At 32.1% G+C, this 23,711-nt stretch overlaps 1 protein-coding gene across 3 annotated transcripts in view; it reads left to right on the forward strand.

Annotated features, from left to right (window-relative positions):
* The window catches only part of Schip1 (Schwannomin interacting protein 1), an 879,380-nt gene that overhangs the window by 292,871 nt on the left and 562,798 nt on the right, over window positions 1-23,711 (forward strand). For all 3 annotated transcript variants that reach the window (XR_011951179.1, XM_072534085.1, XM_072534086.1), the window contains exon 4: window positions 22,374-22,442. The gene's annotated coding sequence lies outside the window, so the exon portion shown is untranslated. The remainder of the gene's footprint in view (window positions 1-22,373; window positions 22,443-23,711) is intronic.

Here is a 23,711-nt window from a genome sequence, read left to right on the forward strand (position 1 = left end):
TAGGATAGGATAGTTTTATGGATTGGTTTTTCTTCCACTGGGTCTCTGATTTAGAGTACGGTGATGTCTTTGTTTTTTTTTTGTAAATTATATAACAGTTTCTTTTCTTTGTGTGTTACTTTTTTCAACTTCAAAATCCTAGTAGAAAAACGTTTCTATTCTAACATAAAAAACATAAACGTTTGATATCTTAACCATATTACAATAAATTGTAGAGCAAATCCTTTCAAATTAATTATCGATGGTAATATAGAAGACAAGACGTATTAGAAAGACGCAAATATTTGAAAAAAATATAGGAAATTGGAGGTTTGGACAGACATTCAATGTTCAGAGCTGCACAAGATAAACATTACCTCATTGAGGTTGTTGCAAACGTTCAATGAAAATGGTACCATAACAAAAAGTAATTGTACTTTGTTTATATTATTTTTATTTGCTAAGCATTCCCCCTTTTTAAATTTTAATTTGCTAATGAGCAATCCAATTCCAATATAAAGAAGTTAAAATCCATTTTAAGTAACATTGACCAAACAACTTTTACTGTCCAGTTATTACTTTATTGCAAGTTATATTATAGGGATCGCTTTTTGCGTTCAGGAAAAACACTCCCTACAATTATGATCTAATATTCTCGCAGAATAAGGGCCTATTAAACGCAAAATTAAACTTCATCGTCTTGTTAAAATTTTCTGCTCATCATGATATAATTATCGGCAGTCGTTGTCGTTCCAACAACTTTTCTTCGGGCCAATTTAAGCAATTATTTTCTTGGTACTTCTCCGCCGCTTGCACGCTTCTCGCTTCCCACTCCAGACTTTCCAGAGTCTTGTCAGAACTTGTTTTAAGTTCGAAAATTACAATTTATCATTCATAGCTTCGGCCAGAATAAAGAAGCTTTTTAAAAATTCCATCAATGTCAGTACGGGAGCTTTGCAAGAAGAGCTCTTTTCGAACTCTTCTCCGTGGTGAAATGGACAGATCAGGACTACGGTTCTATCATTATTGAGACAATTTTCTACAAAAAAAAAAATAACGCTAGGTAACTTAGACAATATATAACAACTACAACAATGTAAGATTGTAAAAATAAGGTTTTTGGCAAATGTCGCATTGGATATTAACTAGAGATTGAAGAATATTATTTTCTTTAGACCATTAATGAATGTAATAATTTTGCAAATCGATTTTAATATTAGACAGTAACAAATTGCCATTTTTGAGGTAAAATACTTGATTTTTTTGTATTTTCCATGTATTTTCAATCTATAATGTAGTTTTTACTTTAGTCATTCTTCTCAGCGTTATTCTTTTAGATATTGCATTTTCTACAACTAAGTAACACTCCTATCGTCAATTACCGCTCCCGTAATGATTGCCGTCTGATCAATTCGAATTAATATTATTGGTTTTATTGTGCATTGTGTGATTTAAAATCTCCTAAACACTGCTTTCACTCTTTGTTGTGTCTGAATTTCCAGCTTCTAGATCGAAGCTCCTCAATATCCACTTTCTGTACATCTCATTTTAGACCTTCCTGTTTTGAAGTTATACTTCTGTACGCGCGGTCGACGTTGGAAATTTGCACGGGAGTGAATCGGTGAAATCATTACATATGTAAGATATGAGTAAGAGAACAGAAGATATATTTTCTCTTTCTTTCTCTATCGGTAATAAAAATGTTCCTTTTGTTATATATATATATATATATATATATATATATATATAATATAATATTATGTATATAATATAATATATATTAATATTATTATTTATGTGATGTTTTGTATTATTTATTAAATGTTCATAATTATTTTAGGCTTTGTATTTCAAAATAATAATTACGTGGTTTGGTTTATACGCTGGTATATGTGAGTTCGAATCCCAATATGAATTTCCTTTTTTATTTTTGAAATATTTAAAAAACCCACGTTAGTCTTATTAAACTTATGTAATATACTCAAACATGCTAAATTTTAAAATAAAATGAAAATTTACAACATAATCCGAGTTGCTGGTTTTTTGTTTTTATCTTCCACAAACATTTTTGAAGTTATACTTCTATACGCGCGTTCGACGTTGGAAATTTGTGTGTATTCGTATATATTGAGTGAATCGGCAAAATCATTACATATGTAAGATATAGGTAAGAGAGAGACAGAAGATATATTTTCTCTCTCTTTGTCTCTCGAGAATAAAAATGTTCCTTTTGTAAATATATTTAATATTTATTAATATTATTATTTTTTTATTTATATTATTATCATGGTCAATTAAACATATGTGTAAGTTATGAATATTGCATTTTAATTTGTATTGTATTATAATATTGAATTATGTGGCAGTGTATTGTATTGTATTTTTATATCATAACAAAATTAACAATGAATTTTACTGCAGAGTATGTGTAAGAAAATTTTTTTCATTCAACTCCTTTTATACATATATGAAAAAAAAATATATTTTCATTAAAATATTGATTCAATCCTCCCTTTACTTACTATACTCCTATTACAGGTCAAATGTTTATATACAGCAAACAATTCACCATAATCCTTATACCTAATTCTTTTTCTCTTTCTGCCTTCTCTTACCTATAGCATTACATATGTAATGATTGTGCAGATTGACTTCCGTATAAATTTGTAACGACAAACGCGTGTATAGAAGTATAGCTTCTACCGGCAGTCCCACTGGACTGCACACCCGTTTTTGTTTTGAATTTTAGGTAAAAAAGCCTTATACTCACAATTTGTGTTAAATTGTTGTAGATTAAGACAAAAACTGGGCGACCGATTTCGCTGTTTACAAGGTATACAGCATCTTCAGGCTCTGAATAAACTAAAAGCTGAAATAGGTGGTACAGTAAGGTCTCGTTTTATGCATATGGATACGTGAATACGTTCCACGGAAAAGCGTATATAAAAAATTGCATAAAAAAAGACATTACTTGCCTTGAAAAAGTAGGGACACGTTTCGTAGCCTTCCAAAATTGCATAAAACCAAGACAAAAACAAAAAAGTTTGCAGAAATTAAAAGAAATAGGCTGTATGAAAATTACTTCGAATATCTGAAACAAATTTGTACAAAAGCTAAAAAAAACTTGTATTCAAAAACTTAATTAATTGTATTTTATGGGAAAGTAATAGGTACATATAGTTTTAAATTTATATTCTTAATCATTATCGCTATCTGATAATGGTTTCCACCGTTTGCAAAGTGGCTCAAAATCATCTTCATCGTCAGAAGAAACTGTCTCTGCAATAGATATTTGTGGTAAAGAAGATGGATTTTCACAAACTTCATTCTCTTTCTGTGTAGCTCTTCCTTTTCTGACAATGTAATCAGTAGACTTCGGCAAATATGCAAATAAAATTGTAGAAAATATGCGCATAAATATGCACGTGTTTACCCGAAAATATGCAAATATTTTACAAAATATGCATACAAATAAATAAAAAAATCGTAAAATAGTAACAATTTTATTTAAAAACAAAAGTGTACATAACTAAATATTTCCTACTATTCATTAAGATTTACATTTATTTTAAGTAACTACATCATTTTTAAGTATGAATAAACTTATTTAGAATTATGGTAACAATAAATGACCAAGTGGTGTTCAAAATTTTCTAACAAAAACTTGTGGCTTCTGTCTGAGTACATATATTTATATATGGAAAAACTTCGTTCAACATCAACTGATGTAACGGGAGCATTTTTCAAACTAACCAAAACATTTGGTTCTAAATTAATTGTTTCCGAAATATTTCCAGCTAGAACACTGACTACTTCAGAAAGAATATGGTAACCTTTATTTTTTTCCATAGTAGCTTCAAATTTTTTTAAAATATCTTTTCCAATATTACCCCTAACGTTCCGACAACATGACGCAAATTCTTTTATTAATGCTGTACTTTCGAACAATGACAGTTTTGGTGATTCTAACTGAGTAATTGTTTTTTGAACAAAACTTAAATTTGATTTTATAAATGAAACTTCTTGTTGAAGCAAGTTACTCTGAAAAGTTTGTTTAGAATCCAAAAGAGATTGGGAACTTTCATCTGTTAACGTATCAATTATGTTCTTTATTTTAACAAAATGATCTGCAAAAAAAATTAGCTGCTTCTAACCACGTTCCCCATCGCGTTAAAATAGGTTGTGGTGGAAGAGGAATGTTAGGTAGCATTTCTTTATAAAGTTGAATTCTTATAGGAGATTTAAGAAATACTTTTTTGACACTGGATATCATGGTATTTACAAGAGGAAACTTTTTTCGTATTTCCTCTGCAACTCTGTTTAATCCATGCGCTACACAAGTAACATGTATTAAATCTGGGAAAAATATTTTTAAATTTTGTCCTGCTTTCACCATATAAGGAGCAGCATCCGATAAAATAAGCAGTAATTTATTAGAAGGAATAGTTGTCGGAAGAAAAAAAGTTGCTAATGTTTCTTGTATAAAACGCGAAATTGTTAAAGCATTTGTTTTCTCAAGTTGCTGGCATGAAATAAGATGAGATTTTGGTAAGGTATCTTCTTTAAGAACACCAATCAATAAATGAGCAATATACTTTCCTGAGGAATCAGTGGTTTCGTCTACAGATATGTAAAAATAATTATCTGCAATTTCTTCCTTAATATTAATTAACACCGACGAGTATAGCCCGTTCACATTATTTCTTCTAAGAGACCGATCACTTGGAACATTAAGTTTGCAATATTTTTTTAGAAACGAACTAAAATTTACATTTGCTAATTTTGAAAGCGGTATGTTTGCAGACACTAATGTTGTTTTTTGAAGTAGATTGGAAACATGTAGCCATTGAAGTTTGATGTTTTCCTCCTATTTTTCCTTTTTTTGCAATGTGTGAAGCAGTTCTCACATGTTGGTCTATCTGAAATTTATTCTCACATGCTATCTATAAATAAAAATAAAAACCTTTATTTTAACCCAACCTTTAAAATATAAAAATATACAAGGTGTTTTTGGTTAATCAAATAACTGGTTTGGAAAAAAAAACTTGCTAAGTGTTTTAAATGCAGTATTAGTCCACAAATTAGTTTTTGTTACTAACCATTAGTACATCATATAACTTATTTTAAAATTCAACAAAAGGTTTTTTTTTGTTAATTCAATTACAATAAAAATAATTGTGTTTTAGAATAGCTGACTTTATAAAAAAAAGTAAAGGTGAAAAATTTGTCTAAATACACACCATTGTATTGTACCATGGACAATTTTTTCTCACTAAAGGAAGCTATTTTTCATTTAAAAACAACCTACGAGTACTAAATTTCAAGTAAATACGTTTATTGGTTTTAAAGTTATTGTTGTTATTAACTAAAAGAATTTAATTTTTTTTAATTTTAACACCCTGTATCTCGAAAAGTAAATACGTTTGACCCCTCATTAACTATATCGTTTTGTTCAATTTTTCGAGAAGTATCTACAGTCAAACGTTGTAAGTGTCATTTGGAAACACCCTGTATGTATGAAATATTAGATATTTAATAGAAAATATTAGATACTTACAATTTTGCCACAGACTGAACAGTAGATTTTTCCCATATCCATAGACAGCTCTTTATAAGGTTTAATCCAAGTTGAAGCACTGGTTGTTTTAGGCATTATAAAATCACAATCTTCCTTTTTGTTACGCACAACGAGTGTTTACGCTTTGAATATCAAAACAAAAATGATTTACAAATCTGAGCATCAAATTAGAAATGTTTAGGTACCTAATTCAATAAACTGGGAGATTTTGGAAAATCCCTAAATTAGGAACAAAACTATTAGCCGTTTACCTGCTGTTAAGATACAATAAATTGTAGATAGATTTGGGGATTAGATCATAAAATGCAAATGAGCGAACCCTTAGCGATTATCCAATAACTGAATGCCTCAGTGACCGAGACTTTCTAAGAATGTTGAGGGCTACTTAAATTGATCTTCTTTGAAATTTTAAATGTTTTGTACCTGTAGAGATTACGTACTTATATCATTTCTTGATTAAAATGACTACAAAATTTTATACAAGAATTGAAATAAATTGGTATGTTTAGAAATTTTCAAATACAGTATAAAAATCTGAACTTTTATGCACTTTATGCAAACTTTTATACAAATATGCCAAAATATGAAATATTTGCATAAAATATGCACAATATGCAAAATATGCAATATGCATATTTGCCGAAGTCTAGTAATCAGTAATTAAACTTTGCGATGACCATTCTAGTAATTTTTTATGTAGCTCACAATATCCTGATATGAAGTTCTGCCGCTCACGTTGTAATTTAAAGGCTCGTTCAGAATTTGGGCCATTAATGACAAAATGATTTTCTAATTTACTGCAAAGTTGAAGACCTTCTCGAATTATTTTGGTAGTAAGGTTGGTCGGTTTTTTTCCTCATCACTATCATCTTCTAGGCTTACGACGCCAACTAAAGTTAGATCTAAAGTTTGATCAACTATATCATGGTCACTTAATGCGTCATCAACAAACAATTCATCTATATCATCGTGGTTGAAGGTATTAAAACCATCTCCGTCAATTGCATGAGCCAAATTAATTATTTTATCTGATAGTGTCGATGTTTGATTGTAAACAATCACGAATCAAACAATGAACATGAATCAAACAATTAAAACTATAAAATTGCTTTCACGCGTCTTTTACTGTTAAGGGCTCATTTTTAGTTTACTCACGTTTGTGTTGCCATTATGTAATATTTTTTAAACGTTGCAATTATGCCTTGACCTAATAGACCCAGGCTTTCTTGTTAGCCATACAATGCACTGGCAGTTGTTTTAAATCTTTGCCTTTTCTCCTCCTAAGTGCCTTCTCTGTTAAGTTTGGCGATCAATATGGCAAATCTCTCTCTGTTCTGGGCTTGATGAATTAATTCCATTCCTTTTGTGTGGATCCAATCTCTGATGTTTCGTAGCCAAGATTTTTTCTTTCGTCCTATGCCCCTTTTACTTTCAATCTTGCCTTCTAATATTACCTGGAGCTGCTCAAATTCCCTATGGCACATTATGTGTCCTAGACATGACGTCTTTCTAATTTTGATAGTATTGACCAGATGAGGGCGTGTGTTCATTGCTCTCAGTACTTCTTCATTCGTAGTTCTGCTGGTCCAGCTTATTCTTAGCATTCGGCGGTACATCCACATTTCAAATGAATTTAATTTGTTGACATCATACTGTTTTAATGTCCAGGTCTCACAGCCATATAGTAATAGAGACCTCACATAACACTTTGGTGTTCTCAATCTTATTGAGACTGATAGCTTGAGGTTACAGAGCATTTTACGCATATTCATGAAACCAGATCTTGCTATTTCAATGCGTCTTCTAATTTCTTTTGAGTGGTCTAGTTGACTATTTAGTTCTCTGCCCAGATATATGAAGCTTTGGGAACTCTGAAGGGTAATACCATTTATTTGTACGTTAGGTGTAACTTGTTCATGGGGGTTTTTGTGGAATACCAGAATTTTGGTTTTGGAAAAGTTACTGTCCAAACCCAGCCTGTGACTTTCTTCTGATAATATGTTCATCAATATTTTTAGTTGGTCTTCTGTTTCTCTAATACTACGGTATCATAGGCATATCTTATATTGTTAATGATGATTCCATTGGTTTTGCCTTTTAAGGCACGTGATCTAAGAGATTTATTTATTAGGAGCGGTTTCAACATCCGATCTCCTGATGCATTGCTACAAAGTAATAATGTTACTCGATCTGTACTTGCTTTATGATCACTTGTAAGTACAGTTAGGTTTTTTCCAATACAGTCCCGTTTCATCAGCGTTAAATACTTGATCGGCACAATAGTCCTCATCTTCAATAATTTTCGCTAGCTGCTGTGGAAATATATTTGCTGCTGCTTCATCTGCTTTAGCACTCTCTCCTGTAATCTTGATATTATGTAAACACGGTTCTTTTTATGCTTGGGAAGTGGAAATTGGTGGCTCTGCCTATTTAATTAACTCCTAAAACTGAAGAGCTTTTTCCTGGATAAAATAACTAGTTAAAGAAATTCTTTTTTTAATTAGTTCCTCAATCCAAATTGCGATGGTTCTTTCTGTTCTTTCTAATAATACATGCCTTGAGTAAGATGAAAATTTGGCGCTTAATTTTGTACCAGAAATTATAGATTTTATTATAGCAACTTCATTCGTTTAATTGCTCTTACAGTTCATTCGCTTATATAAATAAAATCTTTAAAAAACAAATAAAAAAATTAGACTTGAATGTCCTCAAAATTTTCTATTTCCAGTAGATAATGCATGTTTACTCCTTCTTTCCGCAGTTCTTTGTAGTGTCCACAAAAATTTGAATCAAGCACCTATTCTCAGCTTGACATTGTATCTCCTCCGTCTTTTTTTCTACCATACTCTCAATTATTATACTAGGCCAGCTCTGTCTCCATTCCCATTTACAGCTTACCTCAATACCAAATTGTTTTCCCATTCTCATCCAATCTTTCCACCAGCCACACCTTGCTCTCATCATTTTTTTTTTTAAAGAAATTTTGGCAACCTATTACTCGAATATTCTAAAATTTTTCAATATATTTTTTATGTAAATTCATTGTATATAGGCTGTCTATAGAAATACCTGTCTTTAAATCTAACATAAAGTCAGGACAATACCGTTGACAAGAAAACATTTTTTTTTATATAAAATCTTCTGATTATTTCCACCTCACCGTTCTCAAAAAATCAAATAGCCATCTTATATTGTTTATGTATTGATTATAAGTAAAAAATCACATTTAATTTTTTGCATATTTTGATTATTATATATTTTCATCATCAAATTTATAAAAAGCACTTTTAAGATACCTGTATCAAAAAGTGTCTTGGGAAAATGGTTACTTCGTTTGAGTCTTGATATTTTAATGTTGTTTGTGTCTTAATTCAATATTAATATCCGTAACCTTCAGTGTTACTCCCATATGTAATCCAATATTTTCGTTGCTTCTACATTAATGTTTTGTTTAATAGTCTCTTTCCTTGTTGTTTTTCATATATTGCTTTTTCTTTTCTGCTATATTTCTTTCTTTCTCTTTCTAACCTGTATATATTGTTCTTGATCCTAGCCTCCTTGTATCTGTTGCCAAGTTTCTTATACTGTTTGCTTTTATGTAATATTTTATTAATTTACTGACATCTTTGCTAAACCATTTTTCATTTTAAAAGGTTACCTAAAAGTTCTTTGCGGCATTATTGATATAGAATTTTATTTAAACATCCGTTCCACTCAAAATATTTTTTACAATCCTTAGTTTATTTTGGTTTTAAATTAGGTAGTTATTTCTTCACAACAAACCATATATTCTAGATATCATCATATATTAGAATTGTCACAAAAGTCCTGCCCACGAAGCGGGACCGAAATACCCTTCCTTTTTCCTTCTCCACGACTCAAATGTTTATTAGCTCTTATTCCGTACGCGTTTAACAGTTTCCAAGTTGTTTCTTTCCAGTTTTGAAGTTTTGACACGTAACAGTGCTACGTGACATACAAAACACAAGCTAAAGAATTTTATAACTTCCGTATTTTCTGTGGATACTTGACCAATTGATTTCAGCTTTGATTTATCTTTTTGTCGTCGACTACAATGAATTCTGGATTTTTCAAAACTTGATCCTTTACTATACTGCAAAACTATACAGTGCTAGTGAAAAGTCCTTTCATTTGGAGGGAGGTAATAAACAGACGTAGGATTCTCAACTAGTCATAACAGGTGATGTAATAGTGACAGATGACGTTACAGCGCCACTGTGATAGATAATTTTAAATGGGACCCTCTATCAAGTAATACCTCGTTTGAAAAGTACTGAAAATACCTATTCAGTCATACTAATTTTGCTTGAGTTGAAGCTCATTTTGATAAATAAATTAAATAAATATTCAAATTATAGCTTCTCTCAGTTCTTATAGTAAGTGTTCATGATGTGCTCCATCTACTTTCTGACAGTACGGTTATATTGGACGCGTAGTCTGACGACCAATCAGTCGGACATAAACGGACGACATTGGTAGTGCGACTAGGTGGTCGGATTGCAAGCGTTTAACTGCGACTATGTGTTCAGAAAACATGGCCAAGGATGAAGAATATTTATTAGAAAATAATTTTTTACGTCTTTTGATGTTAGAAAACTCAAGAGTACCTATGGGTAAATGATATATATATGATATATATATATATATATATATATATATATATATATATATAGAAATAGAGAAGAAAATGGCGAGTTTCACTTAATATGGAATGATTTGTTACGCCAACCACAGAAGTTTTTTGAATATTTTCGAATGTTACCTGAAACATTTAATTATATTTTGTCTCATATTTCCGAAAGACTGGAAAAACAGTCGAACTTTAGAAAGTGTATTCAACCAGCAGAAAAACTGGCATTAACATTAAGGTAAGTAATTACTTATGAAATTATTTATTAAACTAAATTTATTTTTCATACAAACTTAAAAAAGAAATACTTTTTATGAAGTTAGGATATAAAAACTAAAATAAACTAAAAAAGTCATTACACTACTGAAAATTATGCAAATATTCTCACACGCCTGGACATCCTACTTCGTTTTCTGATGAATCTGATGGTATTTCCACTTGATACCTGCTTTGATCGATTTCTTGATCCACTGTAGTAGTTCTTGTCCAGACAGACTGAGCACGTGGCTGGGCTTCTTGATCCACTGCAGCAGTTCTTGGCCAGACATACTGAGCACGTTGCTGGGCTTCCAAAAGAACTTGTTGTATTTTTATTCGTACTGACAATTTTTGGTCTTCGGGTATTTTTTTCATGTACGGCATCAGACTCATGAAGAAATGGAAGTCACTATCTTCTTCCTTTGGCCTTTCCTTACACTTTTCTTTGTATGCTTTGTAAGTTTTTCTTCTTCTATAGCTACCATTTTTTCATTTACCGAAGATTCAGCTTTTTTTCCCTTTGTACCCTGTTTCCTTATCTGTATGAGCTATTTTAGCAGCCTTGGGTGTCGTAGTGAAAATAATTTCAGTATTTAATTCTGGATCTGAATTTAATTCAGAATTATGATTTCTATCATAATCAGATTCAGAGATTGTAACTGGCGTAGTGTTTTCATCATATAAATTTTCTTGGTTATTGAGAGGAGGAATATTTCCTGTAGCATTTCTTTGGGTCATGTTGTCTTTTAGGAAAAGCATCATTGTGAAATAAGGCCATTTTGATGTTATTAATATTTCACCAGAATCTCCGGATCGCGCTTTATTCGTTTTTGCTAGTTCTTTTCTAAAGTTATCTCATAATTCTCGCCATTTCGATTTGAGCACATCACCTAAAAGTCAAGAAGTAAATAGTATGTTTTAGAAAAATGAAAAAATGAAAAATTAAATACGTATTACGTTGAATTGAAACAAAATTAATAAGTTAAAATTCATCTTCAAAGTGTGTGTGTGCGCCAATAATTATCATCTAAAACAATTATCTATAATTATAATAACAATTATCAATAATTATTGTCTTAAAATAATTAATTCATTTTGTTTGTTGTTTTAGATATCTTTCCACTGGACTCGCTTTTCGCTCTTTGGCGTTCTCATTCAGAATGTCTCACACAACTATAAGATTAATTGTTTACGAAACGTGCACTATCATATAGGAAACTTTTTATGAACGACATGACTTTTCCAACAGAAGACATGTTTCGATCAATTTCCAATGATTTTTTGAATAAATGGAATTTTCCGAATTGTATAGGATGTATCGATGGCAAACATATTCGAATACGATGTCCCTCTAATTCAGGATCCATGTATTATAACTATAAACGATATTTCTCTGTAGTAATTGAAGCAGTTGCAGATGCAAAGTACAGATTTATCTGCGTTGATATTGGGGCTTTTGGAAAACAAAGCGATGGAGGTGTTTTTTCACATAGTTCGCTATGTGAAAAGAGATTTGCAGGAAGAAGAAGTATTTAATTATAGACTTTCAAGAGTGAGAAGAATGGTGGAATGTGCTTTTGGGATATTAACGTCCAAATGGAGAGTATTAAAAAACGAAATGGAAGTTTACCCCGACAAAGTTGATATAATTGTAAAATGTACCTGTATTCTTCATAATATTGTCATTGACCAGGAAGGTATAAAGGAATTCAATCTTTCAGAAACAGTGGCAACTATGGGGACGCACCAACCAAATAGATCAAAAATTAACAACAGAGCAAATCAACAAGCATTATGATATTAGAAATGCTTTTAAAACCTATTTTAATAGTAACGCTGGGTCCGTTCCATTTCAATATGATCGTTTTTAACCACTCAAAATATAAAATGCATATACGTAATTTAATTATTGACGATACTAAATAGTATAATATACTTTAATATGTATTAAATAAATATTAGATTAAAAATAATGTAAATATCGACATATACTTACTGTTTTCGCCCATTTCTTTTGCCAGGAATATCCACATCTTACGAGCCATATCTCGATTGTGATAATCTTTATTAGTTTGGTCTCATAATGACTTTCGTTGAAATACACCCAAAATTAATTTTTCAAGATCCATTTTCAGACGCACGTTGCCGCAGGAAAAAAACAAACAAGTTTGTATTTTGAAATTAGTCGTCCGTAAACGTGCATAAACTGACGGCTAGTACTTATTCAATATAACCGTTCCTATTTATCTGCCCGTGTTTGTTTCTATTGTCCGACTACGCACGAGTACGTCCGACTCGTTAGTCGTCAGAGTACGCGTCCAATATAACCGTAGCCTTATACCGTTTTAAATAATTTAAATATAGTAATATTCACCTTTCTTTTATTTATAAACTCGCATCAGACTCTATGGCTATTATCGAAAGAAGACAATATTAACATCACTTTCGCACCTGTAGAGCCTTTGTATTGGCCTACTGATAGAAACAAAATGCCTGATCTGCTCAATTTCAGTACAACCAAAAGTATCCCAGAAATACTTTTGTCTGCAAAGTTATGTTTTGACTTATCTTTCGACCACTCCTCTGTTCTAATAACGATAAACTCTGAAGCAGTTATACGAAACAATCCAACGTTTCTCAGTGATAACTATACTAACTAGGTCCACTTTAGAACGATCTAAGATGAAAAACTGCAACTAAATATCCCACTAAAAACTAGTTTCTAAAAAAAATTAATAGTCGTAAGATCACTACGTTCATAACGTAGTTAATCAAATTCACACTTTTACACACATTTAAGAACAGGAGAATACATTGATAACACTGGGGAATACATTTTTTGTTGAGTTAGATCTGACGCTTGTTTTCCCTCTCATTTTTATCATCTAAATCTGAGAATAACCTTAGATTTTGTCTATCACGTCAACTTTTTAAACTACAGGATTACTCAAAAATTATGCATATAAAGAAACATAAAATAAAATCGTACCAAATCTGAAGTTTACAAAACATTTAATATAAGTTAAATCGAGTTAATACAAATAAAATTGTTTAAATAATGAATCGTGCTTAAAAATTAAGACAAACATTTTTGTATATAGCTTTTTCTGGAGTGTTCAGTTGTGTACATTTGCGCTTGTTGCTCCAACAATAGTCAGCCATCATATGTAAGTCCATCTACTTTGATATCATGCTTCCATGACCTTCAAATCTTGATGGAAACGCTTACCCTGCACATCACTCGACGCACCAAGATTGTCCGGGAAATTAGCAAGGTGGCTATGTAAAAAATGCACTTTAATGATTATGTTGCAAGACTAGCTTTTGGAAGTTCTCCAAGAGTTGCTGGACAATGTCGGCGTAATTCAATGCTCGCGTATTTCCAAGAAAGTTTTTAAAAATGTTTTTGAATACCAACCACGCATTCTTTTTAATTTCTGACATTGTTACAATGAAATGTTCATCTGCAAGAAGTTGCCGAATCTGTGGACCATCAAAAACACCGGTATTTATCTTTTCAAATGACAGGCTAGGAAATTTCGACACGATATTCTTGAAACAGTCTCCTTCAGTTAACAAAGCTTTAACAAATTGCTTCGTAAGACCCAATTTTATATACACAGGTGGAAATATAATATTTTTTTAAAAGGATGATATAAGGTTCCATGAGAAAAAATTGTCGCAAGTTACGGTTGCCAGCTGTTAAAAACGCGAAGTATCTGATTTGGACAATAAAATGCTAAAAACAGTAGTATATGTAGATAATAACCACCCTTATAAACAAATACTTATACAGATCATACGTTTGTATGCGCCAGAATTTCATCGCAATTGTTTATCACGTCTTAATTATTTCATTAACAAGTTCGTTTTCTTTTGAATTCCTACAAAAATTTACAACATAGAAAAACTATTCAAGAAAACAAAACAGTTTTTATTACCTTTGAATATACGTGACGACTTGCTAAGTAGACGAAATAAAAAATGAAATAAAGTACTTAAAGAATGAATATTTGTTAGAGAGAAACCCCACCGATTCATCTCAATTTCATTCTCCTCGATGCATGTTGTTTTATTCAACAACTGAGCTGCGATATCTCCTCTAAAAAGAGCTCATAAATGTTGAAAATTTAAATGAAAGTGTCGTTTGTATTCCGGAAAGGGCAAATAATTCTCCTCCAACCTTTTGGAATCGGCGATTTCAAATTTGCGATAGTCATATTATGATCGCTCTTCACGACACTAAGCTGTTTTATGTCTTTTATGGGGCTGTTTTCTAGTTAGTTCGGGGATTTTTGTACCGATATTACTCTAAAATCCTTATCTCAGACTTTATATTTTCGGGGACTTGCCTAATGCGCTTTTTTCAATATAACGCTTCGAAGGTAGGCCCATTAAGGCGTATTTGGCCAACAGCTCGAAGCACAGAAATATTAAAAAGCAATTTGCACTTAACAATTTTCCGGTTATTGACATCATTATATTTAATGTCGGTATTTACCGCAAACAAATCCATTATTGAGAGAAAAAAGGAGTCAAATTTTACGCAATTTATGAAGTACCTTCATTAGCAACTGCTCTGATGATTTGGACCGATAAAAGTTCATTGGGTAAAGTTAGACGAAAAAAATAGTAGTGAATGTTAGTATTACATTTACAACGAACCACGAAAAAAAAAATAGTAAATGAGATAGGATATTTATGGAATAACTCATTCTTCTTTTGGATGCTTCGCCACTTGCACAAAAGAAATTGCACACAAAATAACTATACATAACCTAACTTTTACAAGCGAATATTTTATTTCTTTAAAACACAAAATCAGAGGAAAGATGATAATACTGACGAATTTTAACGCTCGAATAGGCAACCAAGTTCATAACCTTGTCTGCAAATCAATACGCCTTTGCGATGATGCAAGTAGACCCGCTGAGCTCTCTAATTTTAAATAAGCCCTTATCCAAAACGGTTACTGCGAAAATTACATCAATAGGAGCATCCACAGACATCAATCTCTCACTTAATCTCAACCCAAAACCTCAGACCCTCTTCATACGAAAGTTTTTCTTCCTTACATCAAAGGTGTCACTGACAATATCGACAAAATTCTTAAATCAAGAGGAATAAAAATAATATTTACCAATAACTGGTAAATGTGGAAATAATTTCCATGCAGCAGAACGTCTTTTTAATTGGAGATGCCCCGATAGCCCTACATCGAAGGCTTATTTAAGGAAGCTTCTTCGAAAGTTTAACAACAGGTTTAAACAGGTAGTGTTCAAGATGTCAAACGATCTGGTCGACCAACAAATAGTGATGACAAAAAAATTGACATAATTTCAGAAATGGTAGTAAACCCTACGTCTTCTACAGCCCAAGTTGCATCTATCTATGGAATCAGTCAAAAGACAGTACAGCGAGTGTTGGCTAAAAACAAATTTCATCCATACAAATTAAAAATTTTGCACTAATTTTCAGATGATGACCCCAACCGAAGACTAGAATTCTGTGAAAATATGTCCATATTACATAAAAACAATTTGTTTTAGTGACGAAAGTATTTTTTCTCACCGGAAATGTTAACACACGCAAATACTCAACTTCCAAAAAATTTTCCTTTTGGGATACCACATGTTAAACCTGTTTTTCTCAATAGTAACTTAACCGGTGAAGTATATCTGGAGATGTTACAAAATGAAATTGAATTGTAAATACTTGAAATTCTGGAAGATAATCCATATGAATTCGGCAACTTGGAAATAACTCTTCAACAAGATGGTGCTTCTGCATACCATTATAGTGCACTAAGACGTTAACTAGATTAGAATATCGTGGTAGATGGATTAGACGACGAGGTACGATAGAATGGTCAGCTCGGTCACCGGACATTACACCATTGGATTTTTTCTGTGGGGATACTTGAAATCTAAAGTTTACGCTACAGTACCCGACAATATTGATATTTTGAAGCAACGAATTGTTGAATAATGTAGGGTAATTTCCCCCCACACATTTGAACGAGTACGGCAAGACTTAAGAAATTGGTATCACGTATCTTTTAGTTCGGAGTCAATAAATTATAACGATCAAAAAATATATTTATACAAAAAAATAAAAAGAAAAAGTTAGTGAAATATAAAAAATTTATTAAAAACCCAAATAATACAATTGGAAAGCATTGAAATGAATAATTTTACCTTAAATTACAGAGGAATAAGAAAGTAAAGTAAAACCCTAAAAAGTTTGGATTATATTGAGGATAAATTGCAGTAAACACACACCTTTTTGTCGAGAGCTTACGGAACGGTTAAGGGTTTTTTAGCCACAAGCTTTCAATTTTTTACTTAATGCATAAAAACCCGTTCATTACGGCCGCTAAACAATTTTGGAGATAAACGCAGCAATCTCATAAAATATGCAAACTCCTTTTTAATGCTTCTTTTTGTAGTGCTTGCCCATCGGAAAGGCCGGCGTTTAATACCGGCTTTTTTGTGCTGTTCCTGGCAACGGCGCCTTTATTTATAGCGTCCATTATTTTAATAAATTTTAATTACAACTCTTTCCAGTATAATAAATGTTTTATATATATTATATGTTATATATATATATATATATATATATATATATATATAAATATATATATATATATATATATATATATATATAAATATATATATATATATATATATATATATATATATATATATATATATATATATATATATATTCTATTTCGTTCTATAGGTATTTTATTCCATTTTGTGTATTGACGCCAGATGTTTTCTTAACTTTTTTCCATGCTGATGACATGTTTGACATGTAACAGTATTCCTGTTAATAGGTTGTATTACGTATTTTTTCCAAGACTCTTTTAGATCTGGCAGTAATTATTTTGCATATGCCCTTTTTTTCTTTAATTCTATCAACTTCCCATTGGTTTTTTGTCTTTTGAAAGTATTTAAAACTTTTTTACTTTGTTTTATTGCCAATTTACACTCTTCATTCCACCAGGGAACAACTTTGTTTTTTGTTATATAGGTACTTTGTTTTTCCCATTGCAATTGTGGCGGCTTTAGTGATTAAGTTATTAAACAATTTTAAAGTTAAGTTTATGTCTTCTTCAATTATAGGAATATTCGATATTTCTTCAGTAATTGTTGTTTTAAAAATGTTCCAGTTGGTTTTCTTAATTTTCCACTATTGCAAAGGATTGGTTTTTGTTGTGGGGTTGGAATTTTTTTTACTATTATTGGATAAGGATCACTTCCATATAAATCGTCTACGGTTTGCCATGTGTGATTTAGTAATATTGGTGGGTAAGAAATAGATAAGTCAATAGCTGAAAAATTTCCAGTAGCTCCGCCGAAACTCCATAGAAGATTATGACTGTTAAAATCCCCAAGAATGGCTCAGGGGTATATAAATGTTACATATGTTCATTTTTTGATTAGTACCTATTGTCACTGTTACTGCTATTGCTTACAAAAATATTATTTCACTTAAAGTTACCCATAGAAATTAATTTCAAGCAACGTTCACTGACGTGATACTCTTTGTTATAATCTTCCCTATGTATTGAGGTGTCATCTCGTCAAGCTGGTATGCAGTTCACTTAGAATTTTCATACACGAAGCGAAGCCAGCAATGAAAAGGGTTAAGAAAGTCTTGGGAGTACGTGATGGTAAAATATAGCTTGCGCGAAAATTTCATAAGACGGCGACTGATGAAAATTACATATATTTTCCTTGCACCGTACAAAATTCCTTGTAATTCAAAAATATGGGGTAAGATTCGCGTCGTTTTAAATATTATATTATCAGATAATCTAATAATATACGTGAATGTCAACACAGTATTTTATTATATATTATACAGAGTCATCAGAGAAATCTTAATTGAGATAGACAATTGGATCACATAAATATATATCTTTCGCGGAGAGATGGTCTCTTAAATCTGGAAATCCTTCGATTCCCAGTCTTCAGTGGGCTTTTTTTTGGTACATATCTACATTTAGTTTCCTTTCTTCCGTTTCACCGTAGAAAACTTGTTCGTGGTCTACCTCTTCTATATCTTTCCTGTAGTGTCCAGTCTGATATCTGCCTTAGTAATCGATGTTTTTCCATTCTCTGACGTTATTGTACCACTTCAGTTGTTTGTATTTTATGCGGTCAATCAGTGTGTTTTCAATGTTTATAAATCTGCAGATATTCTCATTGGTAACCATTTCTTGATGTAATCTTCCAGCTGACCTTCTCCAGCAGTCCATTTCCATGGCTAGAAGTGTTTTTTTTTGTTTTGGTTTTTAGTGGCTAATTTTCGGGACCATATGTGACTTATTTTGTATAATGGTATGGAGTATCTTACTTTTGTTTTCTTTGGAGATAGTTTTGTCTCAGAAAGTCTAGTGAGTATAATTTTTTTGGCTTTTTTTCCTTGCATACTTTTATCTTTGATTACTTTATACAGGGCCCATTTTTACAGTGGAAAAATTAAGTATTGTTTGGTGATCGAATTTTTATTTTTTAAAGCAAAAGAAATTTATAAACAAATATTGAAAGTGTATAAACACTCTTCGTCTTCAATTGTACAGTACAGTACAGTAGAAAGATGGGTTGCTGAATTTAAACGTGTCGTACAAGCCTTGAATACGATCCACATCAAGGGCATTTAAATCCACACCAAAAATCATTAAAAAAATAAGGGATATTGTATTGGAAAATCGTTAAGTGACGGAAAGAGATTTAGTATAAGCACTAGGCATATTATTAGGAAGTGTAAGCAATATGTTTGACTAAAGTATTGGGTTTCAAAAAGCTGTGTTCACAATGGGTGCAGCATTTACCAACAATGGAACAAAAACACATTCGAATGTGACTTTCTCAACAATATTTAGAGCGTTTTTGAAAGGATAAAGTGGATTTTGTGCATCGATTTATTACTATATATGAGACTTAGGTGTATTACCATTAACCTAAATCAAAATAAGAGGCTAAAGAGTGATTTAAATCTGGTTATTTGGCTTCAACATCAGTTCGTATCTAGAAAACGACCAAGAAAGTGTTAGCATCATTTTTTTGAGATGCGATTTTTTCACTCGTCTCGATCAATGCGTAAGAGAGAGAATACAAAATCCTTCAAATTACTATTTTTAGAGGCCCTGCATTATGTCACCAGTTACCACCCTGAAAAATCATATGGATTTTTCATGAAGCAATTTATTTTCCTATTTGGATAATATTTAGATCTATTTGTTGCAATAAAATTGTGCAGTTTGGTGATAGAAATATTGTTTGGATATTTTCATCACTTGATCTATATTCTTGTTCATTTGGTTGCCCCGAAGCATTGTTAAGTAAGTGTAAAGCTTTTATGGGCAAGTTGGATCTTTTTCTAAACTCATTGACTGCAGTTGGAGTAAATTCTCGAAATTAAACAACGTCATGTTGATTTCTAAAATTTATAATGAGCCGTTACCGTGCTTTGGAGGCCACGTGAAGTTGTTGGTTATTCTGTACTAGTGTGCATCGATACTGGTTACCTGAAACAGGATTAACGATACAATTGATGCCGGAGCAACCCGAAAGGTTCTCCTTAGCAAAAATATCTAACGATATTACTATTACTGTTACCTCCTAAATTCTTCTTCTTGTTCTAATGGCCCTACAACCCTTTGTGGGTCTTGGCCTACTTACAAAGGTTCTTCCATTTTGCCCTGTCGGATATTTTCGTTCGCCACTGCCTGATGTTCATGGTTTTAAGATCTTCCTTTACATCGTCTATTCACATATTCACGAGGCCTTCCCCTTCTCCTATTTAGTCGGAGTCTCCATCTCTGGATTTTTACAGCTTGAGTATCTGGCATTCTTTTTAAGTGGCCTTTGTGATTTTACAAATCTAACGATATCTGCTCTCTCCATTAATTCATCCAGCTTATAGTTTATTTTGATTATCCAAGAACCATCGCTACAATGGGTTTTTCCAAATATCTTTCTTAATATTTTGCATTCAAATATTTTCAATTAATTTTCATTAGTGGTTGAAAGAGCCCACGTTTGACATTAATATATGCCTACTGCTTTAATTACTGTTTTGTAGATTCTTAGAACTCACGATTCAGTAACTTATTTTTCAAAAGTTTGTATTTTGTATTTGTATTCATAAAAGTACTTCTTACTACTAAGAATCCGTGCTTGTATTTCTTGACTGACGTTGTTTCTGTTATTTATTATTGAGCCTAGGTAGGAAAGGTGGATATAAAAATAAAAATAAAAACGTTAATTGCCTAATAATATATGTACAATTTATTCAAGTATTTGATTCATTATAGCCTTCTTTCAGCGTCCCGCACTTCCACCGCCAGCTTTTTGGTTATTTCTCCTATCGGCATCCTGGGCTTCTTTGGGTGGTTTTTCCTCGTCTTTTGGTCTTGGAAAGGTGGAGGCATATTCGTAGGTATGATTATCTACCTATAGATTCTTATGTCGATTAAACTTTAGCACTCCATATATTTTGTTTTCCTTCCATTTATGTTACCAAATACAGCGGCTTCCGGTTTCAAATCTATAGCTTTTTCGCTTAATACTCTTCTATTGTGGCTTATTAAGGCAACATAATTCACATATATGCATATTTGAGTAAATCTTGTATTAATACAGACGCTATCTCGATTCTAACAGCACAACCCGTGGGAATAAGAAGACGGGGTAGACCAAAGCTGAGGTGGATGGACGGGGTAACTCAAGATGCCGAGAAGATCGGAGTCGGCAACTGGAAAATGCAAGCGAGGGACAGAATAGAATAGCGTAGAAAGCTTGAGAAGGTCGAGGCCCTCTAAGAGCTCTAGCACCAAGATGATGATGATGATGATAATACAGACGCTTATATCTAGTTTTCTGGTAATAGCCTCCAAAGTTAGATTAAAAAGTATTACTGATTAAGCATCGCCTTGACTAACTCCATTGTCAATACACAAATTGTAAATTGGTATGTTATATTTAACACATTTTTCCTCTATACCTCTTAACATATGTATTTGATCTATAGTTGACCTATTTCGTCTTATGCTTCTATAACTTTGCAGAGTCGTTTATACTCCTCTTGTACATAGGAAGTATAATTCCTACTTTTGAATCCTTATGAATGACATCTAGTATCCATGTACGGCGGAATCGTTATGATACGCTGGTATAGCATAGGTCCACAATTCTTTATTAGTTCTCTTGTATGGTTTCTTCATCATTTCTTGGTTTTGATTTTTTCTGGGTATACGAGCTTTTGAAAATGCTTGGTCCATCTTTTCATTAGTTTCTCTTTCTCGGTGCTAATTGCTTCGTTTTTGTGCACACTGTTGTTCTTGTCACGTTTTCTTGAGTGTATCATTTGGTTTCGTTGTAAAATATCCTATTCTGCCTTTTGTTATTTGTGTCTGTAATTTTAATTTAAAAATTCTATAAATTTATTTTTGTCTATAATTTGATGTATATTTATATTTAAAGTTTCTCTCTTTTTCCTTCTACATATTCTCCTTGGGGTCCTTCTTAGTTCTTTATATGCCCTCCTATTCAATCGAGAATTTTTTTGTAACGGTTTGTAAAGATCTAGCTATATTTTTGCTATTTATTACTTATTGGAAATCTTGGTCAAACCATTACACGTTTGTTTTGCTATAGGTTTCGTCTAATGGTTCTCTTTCTGTATTGGTAATTTTTGTTTGGGTGATATTACATTCGTCTTCGATTTTATTTTTTCGCTCCCTAATTATACAGTGTAAATTGAATGTTTAACTTATGTTTGACAATTTTGCGTTCTTTTAACAAATTATTAATACAATTTGTATAGTATATATAATTTAAAATGTTGGAAAATTCGGAGAAAAATTTACTAAATTACTGTTTTCCTTTTCAGGCGAATCCTGGACTTTCATAAATTTGATGCACGGAGCTGTCTACATAGCAGTAGAACATCTGTAAGCAGGTAATCAAAATATTCCACACCCTGTCCCGTCTTCCTTTTAAAGTCCGTATTAAAACGCGAGTCACACCCCGAATCCGGCAATAACATTATTTCTCTCACATGCCTTCATAACCTCTGGTCCCTTAACCCTTGGCCTGCTTGCTATTGCCCATTTCCTAAAACGACGACCCGAATTGTGAACTGAAACCTTTCTGCTACTACTTTCGACGTTAACGTAGGCAAAAAGAGGACTTCGTAAAATATAATGAAGTTGTATTCCTCATGAAGGATGAATGTAAAAGGTATTAAATGAAAATGGAGTGTCTAGAAGATATTTCTTGGTGGAATCTTAAACATTAAGGAGAGGATACTAATTAGGTGTTGCAATAGTTATGGAAAGATAAAGATAAAATTTTTTTTGCATTTTACAGTTTTGTTTTAAGCTTGTACCGTTATTAGCATAATACAGAGCGCGGCTAAATTGTGGAACAAGTTCATTATTTTGGAAACAATTTATTTTAAACAAAAGTCGTAACATAGTTTGATTTTTAATTTTAAATGCCAATTTCTTTATTAACGTGCACTAATAATGACGTCACCTGTTTGATATTGTGACGTAATCGTTCATTTTTTTTAAATTGAAATGTAATTCTTGTAATATGTCATTTGAAAGGTTTTCTAATAATGTATTTAGAAGTATCATACTGAGACGAAATAAAAGTAGCCCTAAGAAAAGCTTAGAATAACAAATCTCCAGGTGACGATTGTGTAGATACTGATGCAATCAAAACCGGAGGCACGTGCCGACTTAAGAAAATCTTTCTTTATGTGCCGTCTTCTACCGAAGGTTGGCGACCATCAAACGATAGGTTTCTCTGTTTTATGCCGCATGTATTATGTTCGCAGCTTCTGGTATTTGAAACCATTCTCTCAAGTTTCTCAGCCAGGATTTCTTCTTTCTGCCCAAACCTCTTCTACCTTCAATCTTGCCTTCCACGATAAGCTGTAGCAGACTGTACTTATCATTACAGAATACATGGCCCAGGTATGACGCTTTCCTCCTTTTAACAGTTGTTAACAATTACACCTCTTTACCCATTCGTCTTAATACCTCTGTGTTGGTTACTCTGTCTGTCCATGGTATTCTCAGTATGCGTCGATACAGCCACATTTTTAGAGCCGCTAACTTCTTTATAGTTGCTGCTGTTAACGTCCACCCTTCAACTCCGTAAAGTAGCTTAGAGAGTACGTAGCATTTCGTGGCGCGCCATCGGAGGTTAACGCTTAGGT

This window comes from Diabrotica undecimpunctata, chromosome 6 (assembly GCF_040954645.1).
Source record: "Diabrotica undecimpunctata isolate CICGRU chromosome 6, icDiaUnde3, whole genome shotgun sequence".
Taxonomy (NCBI): Eukaryota; Metazoa; Arthropoda; class Insecta; order Coleoptera; family Chrysomelidae; genus Diabrotica; species Diabrotica undecimpunctata.